Genomic DNA, 11,707 nt, shown 5'->3' on the forward strand with positions numbered 1-11,707 from the left:
ATTCCTTATTAGCGAAAAATAAGGATTCGCTAATAAGGAATAGCAAAAGGCTATGCATGTAGGAATCGCTATTCAAATAGCGATTCCTTAACTTTCCTTAATTGCGACTAGCAAATAGCGAGTAGCAATTAAGGAATGCCGTCCCAATCATTCCTATGGGCCTCCAGGCCCATAGGAATGAATTGGAGATTGCATGAGCAAATTGCGAGTACCAGTAGGTTCTCGCAAATTGCTCATGCAATTTCAAGGGTGCAAGGGTATCAAAATGACACCCTATAGCACCCCTGAAATTGATATGTGCACATATGTTGCACACACACATGCTCTAAGGGCATGTGTGTGCGCAACATGAAACTTTGAAAAATGCACAAAAGTGCATTTTTCAAAGTTTTTGCAAATTACCATGCAGTTCATCTTCATGGTAATTTGCTCCCCCTATTAGCGAAATCGCTAATTTTTTAACTTTGATGCATTGCATTTAAGGAATCTCACTTTGGGATTCCTTAAATGCAATCGCTATTTAAGGAATCGCTATTTAAGGAATCCCTATTTAAGGAATCGCTATTTAAGGAATCCCTATTTAAAGAATCGCTATTTAAGGATTCCTTAAATAGCGATTTTTGCTTTTGGGTTGATGCATTGGGATTGGGTATTTTTAACTCGCTAACGGTAGTTATTAACGAATCGGTATTTTACCGACTGATTTTTCGCTTGATGCATGAGGCTGTTAGTGATTTGCCCAGAATCACAGGATGTTGAGCAGACATCAAGAATTGAACCTGGTTACCCAGTTCTACAGTCATCAGCTCTGGCTGTTGTGCCACATCCTTGCCCCTAAACAAGATACCAGAAAAAGAAGTTCCACAAAACATGCTTTCTGACACAATTAAAAAATCCATGATTATGTGGAGTATGGCCAGGTGTTGCCATGTCAGTAGGAGGCCAGCCACAGTTTTCCAAGAAGGCCTAGGGGACATTTACATCATACACATGCGATATAAGTGATTCAAGAGGATATATACATCTTTATTCTCTAGCAGCATCAAGAGTCAATTTGTTAGCATAGTTGGCTTATAAAGAAGATTGCCTTCCAAAGCTTCAGAAATAGCTGCAGAAGAAAACATTGAAATTTGGTCTATGAAAGAAGCGAGGAAAGATGGTAGTCATACTTGACAATATTTGTTATTTTAGGTTTGTGGACTCCGTTTTAGGGATTGGAAGATGTTAAACAAGCACCAGTGACTTTAATCAAGGTCAAATTCCTTTTTGGTAAGTCACTGGTAAATTAAGTGATTTTGCCCAGGATCACAAGATGTTGAGCCGATATCAGGAATCGAACCCAGGTCCCCAGAACCATAGTCAGCACCTATGGCATTAATGCCAAATCCGCTCCTCCTTGAAACATCCAACGTTTCCACTAGTATTGGGACGAAGGGGAAAGGAGCGAGGCTTTAAAAAAATAATATAAAACGCTCTTCACTCTTACCTGCCAGAGAATGGAATCTTCGGGAAGGATACAACCGTTGTAAACTCCTTGCAGTGAAACGTACTTCCGACGTGGGAAGCAACATGGGGCGCAACTAGACCTGAACTTCGGGGGGGGGGCAAAGACTCCCAGCCAGGGCTGGCCCTAACACTGATCGCTTCAACACATGTTGCAGCAGAAGGCCACGCTTCCGGATTTAGACGTCACATGGATCGAGGAGATCTCCAGTGGGCAGTCTCCCCTGTGAGCTGTCCCATTTCAATCTCTGCCCTCTCTGCAAGTTTCAACAGCAGCTAAGGCTGTGGGGTCTGATTGCATTGCTGAACACTGATGATTTGTAGTCTTCCTTTGTCACTCACCTCCACACAGACATGGCTGAAGAGCATGGGTACTGAGGGATGAGGTAGCTGCTGGGCCCAGTGGTGTATGTTGACCAGAGAAGGGTGCCGCCCATAAAGGGGCTTCTGACTAAGACCTGGGGATACAATTGCCTTCACATCGGGTGCGCAACGCCCATTGGGCTCAAAGGGCTTCAGCGCCCTCACCCCCCCTGGCCCCCAAACCTACCCGTAGTGTGTGCCAGCCCCGGCTGAGACAGGTTCCCGGGCACACACACACAGACAGTTTTGGAGCTGCCAGCCGCACCGGAGTACTTCACAGGTCTTTAAAAGACCATTTACGCGTTAATGAGGCTTTGTTGTTTTTTACCCCTCCTTAGAGCCCCTGAATCTCCACTCTTCCTGTTGCTGGAAGAATTAGCCCCCCTCCTACTCCTCACCACCTCCGAAATTGTTGCGCCTCTGGCCTTTAAAGACCTGTGACTCCAGACACTCTCAGCTGGGCCCCCAGCAGCTGGAGCTGCAGCAGCCCGGGCAGAGATACAGGACTGGCGCCTGAAAGCAACAATAGAAGGTGAAGTGCGCGCCACCCCTGGAGGGATGCTGCGTCCCCCCCAGGGGGGCGCGCCCCACAGTTTGAAGACCTATGCTATAGACCCATCTCTTCCCTCCCCTTCATGGCTGATGTCACTGAGAAGATCGTAAACATCCAGCACACGAACGTCATCGAACCAACTCCATCCTCGACTCCTCCCAATCGGGATTCTGCTACAACCACAGCACCAAGACTGCCCTCCTTGCCACCACAGACGACATCTGCACTCTCCTTGACCAAAACCACACCGCGGCCCTCATCCTACTAGAGCTCTTTGCAGCCTTCGACACAGTCTCCCACCGCACTCTCACCCCCAGACTCCACAACGGAGGCATACAGGGAACCACCCTCGACTGGATCCACTCTTTCCTCACCGGCCGAACCCAAAGAATCAAGCTCCTGCCTTTCCTCTCCGAACCCACCGAGATCAACTGCGGAGTACAACAAGGATCATCGCTCAGCCCCACTCTCTTCAATATCTACATGACCACCCTCTCCGCCATCGTCAGAAAGCACGGACTCAGCATAGTATCCTACCCCGATAACACTAAGCTCATCCTCTCCCTCACGAAGGAACCCAACCCCACCAGACGCAGCTTCCAGGAAGGAGTGAAGGAAGTCGCATCCTGGATGAGCTGCAGCTGTCTGAAGTTTAACTCGAAGAAGACAGAAGTCCTCGTCCGTGGACCCACCGCCTCAGCATGGGACAACTCCTAATGGACCACCGCCCTCTGCAACCCCCCCACTTCCACGGACCACACCCAGAACCTCAGCATCATACTCCACTCCTCCCGCACCATGACCCGACAGATCAACGCTGTCTTGCCCATTTGCTTCAACACCCTCCGCATCCTTCACAAGACCTTCAAGTAGATCCTCCCTGACTCCAGAAAGACCATCACCCACGCACTCATAACAAGCAGACTGGACTACGGTAACGCCCTCTATGCCGGAATCAACAATTCCCTACTCCGTAAACTCCAGATCATCCAGAACACCGCAGCCAGACTTGTCCTTGGCATCCCAAGGCATGAACACATCACCCAGCACCTACGAAACCTCCAATGGCTCCCCGTCCAGAAAAGAGTAACCTTCAAGCTACTCATGCCTACAAATCCCTCCACAACACCGGACCGCAATACCTCAGCGAAAGAGTCTCCTTCCACGTACCCAAGAGAAACCTTCACTCCGCCACCTCACTCTCGCCTAAATCCCACGCATTTGCAGAGCCAAAGCGGGTGGAAGAGCCTACTCCTACATCGCAGCAAAGACCTTGAATGAGATCCCGCTCAACATCAGATGTTCCCCCACTCTGCACATCTTCAAGAAGAGCCTCAAGACCTGCCTCTTCAGCTGAATCGGAGCTGCACGCCCCACCCCCCAGCGCATTGAGACCCTCCCTGATTGATTGATTGAGAAATCTTCCATATCCTGTCTGACACCCAGGAAATTCAAAGCAAACACAAGAAAATGATGGACGGAGCGCTGAAACGTTTCAAACAAAGTCACAGATCTGGGGTGAATTCATCATCGTTCTTTAGCTCACTTCGCCACCCCAGTTCAGACCCAGCCATATGCAGATCAGCTTTGACCCTGTCCCTCATGGGATCAGTCCAGCCCGAACTGCCAAGCCAGGTCTTCCCTGGACCAGAAACTAGCATCCTGGGACCGGTTTTGGGGTAACACCCCCCATCAACCAGGCTAGCTTGAATCCAGGGGCAAAGTGAGCAAGGGACCCACATCTGGGCATACCCTGCCAATGTAGGGCGAACAAAGCAAACACAAGGAGATGAACGGGGCACTGCAACTTTTCAAACGCTCACCCCATTCAGATATCTGGGTTGAATCCATCATTGTTCTTTAGCTCACTTCGCTACCCCAGTTCAGACCCAGCCATATGCAAATCAGCCTTGACCCTGTCCCTCATGGGATCAGTTCAGCCCGAAATGCCAAGCCAGGTCTTCCCTGGACCGGAAATAAGCATCCTGGGACCGGTTTCTGAGTAACACCCCTCATCAGCCAGGCTAGCTTTTTTTCAGTGGCAAACTGAGCAAGGGACCCACGTCTGGGCATACCCTGCCAACTTAGGGAAAACAAAGCAAACACAAAGAGATGATGGACGGAGCGCTAGAACTTTTCAAACACTCACCCCCAGTCACAGATCTGGGTTGAATCTATCATTGTTCTTTAGCTCACTTCGCCACCCCAGTTCAAATTCAGCCATATGCAAATCAGCCTTGACCCTGCTCCTCGTGGGATCAGTCCAGCGTGAACTGCCAAGCCAGGTCTTCCCTGGACTGGAATCAAGCATCATGGGACCGGTTTCGGGGTAACACCCCTCATCAGCCAGGCTAGCTTGGATTCAGTGTCAAGTGAATGAGGGACCCACGTCTGGACATACCCTGACAAATTAGGGCGAACAAAGCAAACACCAGGCAGTTTGGGCTGGACTGTTCCCATGGGGGACAGGGTCATGACTGATTTGCATATGGCTGGGTCTAAACTGGAATGGCATGGGGAGCAAAAGACGATGGATTTAGGCCCAGATCTCTTTACTGGGCTGAATGTATGACATTCTTCAGTATTCTGTACATCAATTGTTCTTTTTGGGAAATTCAAAGGCAAGGAATCTGCGCTTGATCATGTCTCTACCAGATAAGGTGTTACTGAAGGTAACGAACTTATCCAACTTGTACACCAAATGCAGTGCTCATGATCACACTCTTACTGAAACATAGACAATTACAGATGTTATAAATCATTTTACAGATTACCAATACCATCTTGTCAGATACAGCTCTGAATGCAGTGTCATTAATTGGATTATGTGATATATTTTAATAACATTTTGCTTTTAGTTGTTATTTATTGGTATGAATGTTGTGAGGTCATAAGCATTGCATTTGATGGGTGAGTTCTGGTTTGTATGGCTGTTGTGTGAGTTATGGATTGTGGTCCTAATTATAACTGCTCCCAACCCATTGTCTCTCGCCAGCACCTTCATCCACTCCACCTGTGCTGACTTAACTCCTGCTGCATAGGCCTTCAGCCATGTGGAACGGAGACTGACCGCAGGACCTGGCCTCTGTCAGGGCCATTTGCCCAACTGTCTTCAGCAGTCAATCCTGCTGTTCATGGCATGTGTAATGGTGGTTGGCTCAAGCACCTGGTCTATGACTTTTTTTTTGGGGTGGGTGGGGTTTGGACCTGTTTCCCTGGCTTGATGCCGTGGGCTTTGCAAGCTTCTATTGCAAGTGCCTGATACAGATTCAGCCAGGCCCTTTACCTGGTCTACTATTAACGGCTGACCACGGCTGTGCACAACCAAAGGCAGTTGGGTTTCTCCAAAGGGCCTTCGGCCAACCCAATGCACATGGCCTTCTTCCCTTGTTTAAAGAGCTACTTTGTGATCCGTAGATCTATGACAAGCTTCTCTGCGGTTGTGCAATGGACCCGTACAAGATTCCCTGCTGGTGCTGGATGTGGGGGACCACTGCAGATTCTAATCCACAGAGAAGGGCATCACTGAGATTTGAGGATCCTGGGATCTACCAAGAAAATCGAAAAAAAAATTGGGAAGTCACAAACAGTGTATGACGGGGGCACAAGTAATAGTAGTTACCAGAACAAAAAGTGGCAAATTTCAGTGTTTCTAGGTTTTGTTTTGTAACCACTATTGCACTTTAACTGTGTGTTTTTTCTGTAAATTTCGAAGGCTTTTTTTTTTTTACGTATGTTAAGATGAATTTACCAAACCTAACTAGAACTTCGCTTTAAACTTTGACTTTTTCCAGTGAATATATATAAGTACTTATGTAATTAGAATTTAAGTACAGTTTGGCAAATTTGTATGAAAATTGGCAGACATTTAGCTTGTTTATCTCTCTGTTAGTCTATTCAGATTTGTGCTGACTCATATGGGTTGGGGGGGATGCATTTACAAAGGTGAGAGGTTCTAAACAGTGTTTATTTACTAATAATTGTGTTATACCTTTCGCATTTTTGGTTTTCTCTTGGCATGTCAAGTTTTATGCAGCCCAATCACAGGGAAGACAATTTAAAGGGTCGGCGATAAAAAAAAAACATTCATGTGATAATACCTTTGCAGGCACATGCATCAAACCTTTTTGCGATCGCAAAGGGTGCGAATCGCAAAAATAGGCCGTTTGCGATCGCAAAAGTCAGTGTTGAAATGCATCAACTGTATATTTGCGAAAATCCATTTTTTCGCAAATATAAGGAATCGCAAAACATTCTGCGAATCAAATAGCGAATCGGTATTAGCGTGTCCCAATTACCGAATCGCAAACAACGAATCGCAAAATGTATGCATGACAAATCGCAAATAGCGATTTCCATGAAAATCGCAAATTAGCGATCGCTAAATAAGAAGGATCACAACCAGGTGGTAATCATGAGTGCAAATCACAGACAGGTGAAAACCAACTGAAACCCATTTAAACACACCCAGAATGAGCCAGCACTGTTCACAATGGCAGGGATTTACCTGATGGCGAGGAGGATGAGGCTGCAGGCTGCCGCACAGAGACGGAGGCGAATGAATGAGCGCATCTTCAGAGTCCGCATAACTTTGCTAGGCCAGCAAGAGGATGAGATATACGACAAGTATAGGCTCAATGCAGCAATGATCCATGACCTAATCAATGAATTGGACCCCATAATGCAACGACAGACACGTAGGACCAATGCCATCCCAACGCATGTGCAGGTCCTATGTTGCCTACACCTTCTGGCGTCAGGCAGTTTTCAGGGGGTCATTGCTGTTGCGGGAGGTGTGTCACAAAGCGCACTTTCAAGAATATTGAAAGCATTCCTTGATGCCATGATGGCCGTGATCGGGTCTCATATCAAGTTCCCTACCACCGCGCTTGACCTTGCAAAAACCAAACAGGAGTTCTACCAGATAGCTCGTTTCCCACATGTTTTGGGTTGTATTGATTGCACCCACGTTGCAATATGTCCCCCTGCAACACAGGAATATATATATAGAAATAGGAAATCTTACCATTCCCTCAATATTCAGGTTGTTTGCAATGCCAAAAACATTATCACTGACATTGTTGCGCAATTTCCAGGGAGTGCACATGACTCTTATATCTTCAGGCAAAGTGGCATACACACCCGTCTTGTCAGGGGAGAATTTGGAGAGGGACATCTGCTTGGTAAATATGTGTTATAGTTTATCACTGTCATTGTATGTATGTCAATGTGAAGCTGCCACTGACTCTTTGCTCCATTACATGTAGGTGACAGCGCATACGCCTTGCGTAATTACCTAATGACGCCTTACCTCAATCCCACAACTGCCAATCAACAGAGGTACAATGCAGCACATATTTCGACAAGGAACATCATAGAGCGCACATTTGGGCTGTTGAAGAGCCGATTCAGATGTCTACATAAGACCGGTGGAGCACTGAAGTACAACCCTGAACAATGCTGCAAGATAGTAGCGGCATGTGCCATGCTGCACAACATAGCGACAAGGGGAGGAATGGACATCGAGGTGTCTGACAGCGATTCGGAGGATGGGAACCAGCAAGTGCCACAACACCATGCAGCACAAGGGGCAGGCGCAGCAGAAGGGCGTAGGAGAAGATTTGACATCACACAAAATTATTTCTGAGGTGAGTAATGATGACACAGAAACTGACTATTGCTATCAGAGTATTCTTTAATTAAATAAAATTGCCATGAGTGTTCAAGCACACTTGTAATCTGACCAGTGCAATGGACATAAGTGGTTTGCAAATGTCAATTCACTTGTCACTCTGTGAAAAGTCAAATCCAAATAAATGGTTACGTCACCATAGTGGAATGCACTTGTACATGCCAGTCTAGCGCTTTTTCCCACGAACACCCAGACGCCTGTCAGACCCAGCATTGTCATCCGTTATGTTGGAAGCGGCGGGGGTACTGCTGCGTGTGTTGCGTCTTCCTGCACTGCGGACTGGAACTGCCACACTACTTAGGCTTGAGCCACCCTCACTACCCTCTTCGGGCGTGGAATTGTTGGCCGCAATTGTGGAAGCATTTAGCAAATCAACTGCATTGGTGACCTGGTCCAGTGCTTTAGCCACATCGCCGCTCCAATGGCACATTTCAGTTTGCATGGTCACAGACCTACGTGCCAGCAGTGCAGTTGTCGTGGCCAATCTATTGTTTGATTTAGCAAACATTTTCAATTGCAGCATTAGTTGACGATGCTGTCTCTTCTGGGATACATTTCCCTCATGCATCACCTTGCTCAGTTGCTGCACACTTTCTGACAGTACTGCTATGTTGCTAGCCATCTTGCCAACTTGCAATTGTACTAATCGTGTGTTTTTTGTCTGCAGGCGCTGCATACGGAGCATCTGTCCCTCAAGACCACCCCAGACATCACTTGGTTGCTCCTCCTGCTGTGTCCTGAGTGCTCTTCCTCTCCTACGCCGGGCTCTGTGATTAGTTCTGGGGACCTGTGGTTGTGTTTGTGTGATGGAAGTTGTCTGGCCATGGCTGCCACCTGGTGTTGCATCAGCCTCATCATCTTCACACTCCATGGTGACTAGGGATGGAACAGTAGCCCTGCGTGACTTTGTTGGACGTGAGGGATTTATTTGCACCACAGGTGTGTCCATCTGTTCACCTGCGCTGGTGTCCTGCATGTCTGGGGAATCGCTATCCACATCTTCTACACGTTGTGCATCTGTGAGGTGAAACAGTGCAACACTGTATTATTTCATGTCTGTGATATTAATTGCACAGTAATAAATTTCTGCCTTTGTAAATGATTTTATACTCTATTAAGCTTTTTTGGGTTGTTACTCTGAGATTTGACATTTTAACTGCTTGACCTGACTACATCTCCCATAATGCCCCTCACCTACTGAATGCATTGTGTACTGGATGTTCAGGGTCTGCACTTGGGCTGTGCTGTGGTCGAGTTCTACCTTTACATTTTGTAACACTAAGAAAACATACATTCATCTTACCTTCAGATGTGTTTGCTGCTCCGGACGTGTCCAGCTGGGTCACACCAACAACAGCTTCTGGCTGGATGGTGGATTCAATCAAGTCCTCCATGGGAGTGTTCCCAGTGTCTGTTGGTGTTCCCCCTCCTGTCTTCTTTGCCTCCTTCAGGCGGTCAGCTATGCGCACCTTAGCCCGACTGCGCAAGTCGTACCATCGTTTTTTGAGTTCTTCAATGGTGCGGTGTGTCACCCCAATGGCATTGACCCTGTTTTGGATCCGGAGCCAGATTTTCCTTTTCTCCTGCTCTGCCACTTTCAATGATGCCTTTCCAAACAGCTTGTCATGGCTGTGGACTACTCCCTCAATGAGGGTGTCAATTTCTTTTTCTGCAAATTTAATTTTGCGTTTCCTGCCTGTTTGGCTCTCCTCTGCTGTTTGTGAGGCTTCCATTTGATATCACAAGTTTTTCTTCTGTCTCTGTCACACTCCTGTTCTGCTCCCAGAGCCAGCTCCCTCCTCTCCCTGACACTGTGCACTGGAAATGAGGCTGGTGCTGCTCACTTCCTGGTTGTGATGTCATCAGGATGCATCAAAAAGCGACTTCGGTATTAGCGATTTCGCTAATTGCGAAATCGCTAATAGCGAGTTCGCAAATGCCGAAATCGCAATTTATTTAGCGATTTTTAGCGATTCGCAATATTCTCGCAATGTTTTTGTTGCATCGTGTTTTGCGAGTCTTTATTTGCGATTCCTTAAAATTCGCAAATAAGGACTCGCAAACTCTCTTTTTGATGCATGTGCCTGTTGGTGCCTTATCCCATATCTATACGACATTTGGAAGTTCCATATGTTCAAATTACTTTTACTCTTGAAATACCGAATTTCATGCAAATCCATCAAGGAGAAGCAAAGTTAAAAAAGGGGAGTCAAAAAATTGTTAATTTGCAATTAATTTTGGCACTGCTAAACAAATAGGGATGATATTTGATAGACTGTTAGCAAGTTGAGCCCAGTGCAGAGATCTCAAGTTTCAAGCAGATCTAATGAAGGGGTAAAGTTAAAGCAATCAATCTATCAGGCGTTTGTTAAGCGCGACTACTCACCCATAGGGGTCTCAAGGCGCTGGGGGGGGGGGGGGTGCAGGTTCCAGTCCATCAAGGAGGGGGTCTGTTGAAGAGCCAGGTTTTGAGGTTTCTTGCGAAGATGGAATGTGATGATGTCTGCCAGAGGTCGAGCAGAAGGGCATTCCAGGCTCTGGCGCGAGGAAGAAGGAGCGGCCTCCCTATCTAGTCTTTCTGGTGCGGAGGACAATGGCTTAGGAGAGCTAGGCTGATTGTAGGGTTCTTTGGGGTGTGTGGAAATTGAGTCGGCTGTTCAGGTATGCGGGTCCGGTGTCATGGAGGGCCTTGTGTGCGTGGGTGAGTATCTTGAAGGTGACTCTGGCCTCGATGGGGAGCCAGTGGAGTGTGCGCAGATGCTGGGAGATGTGGAAGTGTCTTGGCAGGTTGAGGACCAGTCTTGCGGCGGTGTTCTGGATGTTCTGTAGCTTGCGGGTGAGGTTTTTGTTTATTCCGGCGTAGAGTGCGTTGCCGTAGTTGAGTCTGCTGGTGACCAGGGCGTGAGTGACGGTCTTTCTGTGTTTGAGGGGGATCCATTTGAAGGTCTTACGGAGGAGGCAGAGGGTGTGGAAGCAGGAGGACGAGACGGAGTTGATCTGGCGGTCCATTTTGAGCTCGGAGTCCAGGATGATTCCCAGGTTGTGTGCGTGGTCCGTGGGGGTGGGTGGGTTTTTAAGGGCGGGGGGACACCAGGTGTCATTCCAGGCATCGGGGTTCGGGCCATGATGAGTACTTCTGTCAGAGGTCCAAAATTATTTAATTTGCTAATATCGGTGCTGTATCATGGACCGGTATGCTAATAATTTGCCCACCACCGATGCACACGACCTTCAAACATGCTTAGCCCAGATTGGCTTTAGGGTCTAACCTGGTATTTTGTTTGTGGATCCAATTTTAATGGGTTCACAGACCAAATGCTGGTACCATCGACTCGAAATAAACAAGAGGAGCTAAAAGCTTCTTTTTCCCATAGGGGCTTTTATTTTCAGATGTGGAAAGTCTGTAAACCTGGGTTTGAGAACTTTCTATTGTCCTCACACTATTGGTCCAGCTATCTCTAATAACCCTGCGAAGCCCCCTGCCACATTCTTGTAATGCAAATTTATTTAAAACAACTGAACAGGATTACTCCCAAGTAAGAAGCTGCGCTTCTCTGAGTAAAGCTTCACTTTCATTCCAAGATTGCTTTAATTTT

General features: G+C 47.2%; 1 long non-coding RNA gene across 1 annotated transcript; it reads left to right on the top strand.

The window, feature by feature from the left end:
- Nucleotides 1–7,764: 7,764 nt before the first annotated feature.
- On the top strand, nucleotides 7,765–9,213 carry LOC146833874 (uncharacterized). Its single transcript, XR_014960283.1, has 2 exons — nucleotides 7,765–8,067; nucleotides 8,779–9,213. It is a non-coding gene; the product is annotated as an uncharacterized LOC146833874 (long non-coding RNA).
- The last annotated feature ends 2,494 nt before the right edge of the window (nucleotides 9,214–11,707 follow it).

The sequence above is a fragment of the Triturus cristatus genome, chromosome 4_2 (genome assembly GCF_964204655.1).
Source record: "Triturus cristatus chromosome 4_2, aTriCri1.1, whole genome shotgun sequence".
Classification (NCBI taxonomy): domain Eukaryota; kingdom Metazoa; phylum Chordata; class Amphibia; order Caudata; family Salamandridae; genus Triturus; species Triturus cristatus.